This window comes from Ornithorhynchus anatinus, chromosome 16 (assembly GCF_004115215.2).
Source record: "Ornithorhynchus anatinus isolate Pmale09 chromosome 16, mOrnAna1.pri.v4, whole genome shotgun sequence".
Lineage (NCBI taxonomy): Eukaryota > Metazoa > Chordata > Mammalia > Monotremata > Ornithorhynchidae > Ornithorhynchus > Ornithorhynchus anatinus.
The window spans coordinates 15,519,931-15,523,846 of NC_041743.1; the positions used below are offsets into that span (position 1 = coordinate 15,519,931).

The 3,916-nt window shown below is 52.1% G+C and overlaps 1 long non-coding RNA gene across 1 annotated transcript; it reads right to left on the bottom strand.

The window, feature by feature from the left end:
- Positions 1 to 1,948: 1,948 nt before the first annotated feature.
- On the bottom strand, positions 1,949 to 3,424 carry LOC120638892. The gene is made up of 2 exons (XR_005660921.1): positions 3,178 to 3,424; positions 1,949 to 2,500 (listed from the first exon to the last, which is right to left on the bottom strand). It is a non-coding gene; the product is annotated as an uncharacterized LOC120638892 (long non-coding RNA).
- Between the last annotated feature and the right edge of the window lie 492 nt (positions 3,425 to 3,916).

Here is a 3,916-nt window from a genome sequence, read left to right on the forward strand (position 1 = left end):
CTTGGGCAAGTCCCTTCATTTCTCTGGGCCTCAGTGACCTCATCTGTGAAATGGGGATCGAGACCGTGAGCCCCGTGAGGGACCGGGACCGCGTCCAATCCGATCTGCTGGTAACTCTACCCCAGCGCTCAGGACAGTGCCTGACGCCTAATGATGTCGATATTTGTTAAGCGCTTACTGTGTGCGGAGCGCTGTCCTAGGCGCTGGGGTAGGTCCAGGGGAATCGGCTTGTCCCACGTGAGGCTCACAGTTCATCCCCGTTTTCCAGAGGAGGTAACTGAGGCACAGGGAAGTGAAGTGACTCGCCCACGGTCACACAGCTACCAAGTGGCAGAGCCGGGATTTGAACCCATGACCTCTGACTCCCAAGACCGGGCTCCTGCCACCGAGCCACACCGACGCACGGTAAACGTTTAACAGATCAGGGAGCTGTACTCAAATCACTCTCTCTCTCTCTCTCTCTCTCTCTCTCTCTCTGTGGGCTGGGGATGTGTCTGCTGCTCGTTCTATTGCACCAAGCACTTAGTACAGTGCTCTGCACACAGTAAGCGCTCAATGAATACCGTGGGGTGAACGAACGGCGATCGCTATGATAGACTGTCCATTCTTTATTCCGGATGCAAAATCCACCATCCTCATTGCCGTTCGGTTCTATTTAAATACAGAGAATGTAAAACTCATCGTGGGCTGGGGACCTTCAACCAACTCTGTCAGACTGCACTCTCCCAAGTGCTCAGCACAGTGCTCTGCACACAGTAAGGGCTCAATACGATCGATTGGTTGACTGATCGGTAGAGAAAACTGATAGAGAGAAACCGATTGAAGCGGCGTGGCTCAGAGGAGAGAGCACGGGCTTTGGAGTCAGAGGGCCCGGGTTCGAATCCCGGCTCTGCCACTTGTCGGCTGTGTGACTGTTCTCGTCTGTCCGTCTCCCCCGATCGGACCGTAAGCCCGTCAAAGGGCAGGGACCGTCTCTATCTGTTGCCGACTAGTTCGTTCCAAGCGCTTAGCACAGTGCTCTGCACATAGTAAGCGCTCAATAAATACTATTGAACGAATGAATGAATGAAAAGTCACTTCACTTCTCTGGGCCTCAGTTCCCTCATCTGTAAAATGGGGATCAAGACCGCGAGCCCCACGTGGGACAACCCGATTCCCCTGCGTCTACCCCGGCGCTTAGAACGGTGCTCTGCACATAGGAAGCGCTTAACAAATACCGACCTTATTAGTATTATTATTAGAAAAGGAAGGGAAGAGATAAGAAGGCAGAGGCGTGGGATAAAATACTTTACTCGGGGGTTACACTAATTAGATTTAAAACATACTACGAAAAGAAAACGCGGAGCACGGTAATCGGGCCATCAACACTTGCCTGTTTGGGATTTGAACGAATGAATGTTTGTTGGCAGCAAAGGACTTGATTAAACTCATCGGTTCATCTTCTACATGAAATTAAGTCACAGCTTCAACGCTGTCCCGGGGGGGGGGGGGGGGGGGGGGGGCAGATGCTCTTGTTTTGTCCCGGAGGCTCGTTGTGGGCAGGGAATGTGTCTGCTTATCGCTGCGTCGTACTCTCCCTAGCACTTAGCACAGTGCTCTGCAGACAGTAATAATGCCGGCATCCGTCAGGCGCTTACTACGTGCCGAGCACCGTTCTAAGCGCTGGGGTAGACGCAGGGGAATCGGGTTGTCCCACGTGGGGCTCGCGGTCTTCATCCCCATTTTACAGATGAGGGAACTGAGGCACAGAGAAGATAAGTGGCTTGCCCACCGTCACACAGCTGACGCAGAGCCGGGATTTGAACCCATGACCTCTGACTCCAGAGCCCGTGCTCTTTCCACTGAGCCGGTAAATGCGATTGATTGACTGATCGATACGCAAGCTACTTTTTACGTAAAATGCAAATCTGAGTTTTCCCAGAGTTTAAAAAAAATCAGTATCTCTGCATTTTAAACTTTTCTTTAAGAGCTATGTGGTTATTACTTTATGGAACTAAGAATTCAACCCTCCAGATTATGAACAATTTTCTCTGACATATCCTAAAACAGCGCTAAGGTTTACTGAAAATTCAATCCATCAATTCCCACTCAGCTTTTCTTGACCGACAGAATCTTTTTCGAAAAGTTTCTGACGAAGCATCGGGGTTCCCAGTTAAGGAAGGGAAACAGGGGTAGGTTTAACATAGGCATGTGAGTCACCGGTTTCTAAACTTGGCAGCAGAGACGGTCGACATCTTCCAGTTTTAAGGAATTTTTAGCCGCCCCATTTGTTTCACAAACGCATTTGCTTTTCAGTAATAAAATCGGAACACGTTGCAGCCCGGCACGCGTTCACGCTTCACCACTCCGATCGCTTCCCGTTTCTGAGACGACATGAAACCCACGGGACGTAAATTCAGAAACCGTAAGCGTTTTTTCCCCGCACAACGAAAGGTTGAAAGCCGTTAGGGAACGTTCCTTCTTTTAAGCATCCGTAGTGCTTTCAAAGGTCTCGTTCAATCTGCGGATGAAAGTAAAAAAGCCCCCAGTTACATAACCGTCCGAAAGAGTTATTCCCGGCGAGCCTAAAGGGCCTGCTAGCCTCCTATAGACCTTATTTCCTTTTCAAATTAAGAAACGGGGAGGGTATAGATGAAAGATCAAAAGATCACTGTCGGAGCGAAGCGTTTCATCACGTCAATAAGTAAACCCTTCGTTTCACTCTTTCGCTAGAGAAGAGGTGTGACGAGCCACGTCTTCGTAACGGCTCATCGGAACGCGGTGAGTTCACTGGCACGTATAAATCAGATCGGTCCCTTAGGAACCTTTTCCTCGTCTCAGATCTCTTTTCAGTCTGTTGTTCTTCGTTAGCAATGTTCTATGCTCGACAGGTAACGGACAGATAATGAATCTAATCAGTGGACCCAAACTGCCATTTCGGAAATGCCCCGTCCCAGTACGCCAGCGGTTCGGCGAGCGTAGTTTAATTGCTGGAAATAGACAGTTAGGGAACTCGTGGAGCGCGTCTTATGGCCAAAGCACTGGGCTGAACGCTGGTGTAGAAACCAGAAAACCAGATTGAACACAACCCCCATCCCACCCGGGGCTTACGATCTAAGAAGGGGGGGGGGGGGGAGGGCATTTTGTGCCCGTTTTACAGATAAGAAAACCGAGGCTCAGAGAGGTCAAGCGACTTACCCGTGTTTCCACAGCAGCCCGCTGGAGGAGTTGGCACTGGGACCCCAGCATCCCGGTCGCGTGCTCTGTCTGCCGAGGGCTCAGGTAGTGATAATTACCGGTTAATCGCTTACTACGCGCCGAGCACTGTTTTAAGCGCCGGGGTGGACACGACATCATCAGGGTGCCCCACATCTCAATGGTCTCGATCGCCATTTTACAGATGAGGTGACCGAGGCACAGAGAAGAGAAGTGATTTGCCCAGGGCCACACAGCAGACAAGTGGCGGAGCCGGGATCAGAACCCAGGTCCTCCGCCTCCCAGGCCCGCGCGCTAGGCCACGCTCCTTCACGGTAAGTAGGTCGGTGCCGGAGGAGGGAAGCGCGCGGTCTAAACTGTAGTGGGAGAGGAGCGAGGCTAGGTGAGGAGAGAGTTGACGGGCTGCCCGAGAGCCGGGCGGGGGGGGGGGGGGGGGGGATGGCAAGGAGGGAGAGAGTAAGAATAATGTGTTAAGCGCTTACTCTGTGCAGAGCACTGTTCTAAGCGCCGGGGGAGACACGGGGTCATCAGGTCGTCCCACGCGAGGCTCACAGGTAATCCCCGTTTTACAGACGAGGGAACTGAGGCCGGAGAAGTGAAGTGACTTGCCCACAGTCGCACAGCTGACAAGGGGCAGAACGGGGACTCTCCCCAGAACGGGAGGCTGCTTCTACCCGCAGCCCTTAGCGATCAGTTAATCAAGAGTCTCCGGCCAACGCTT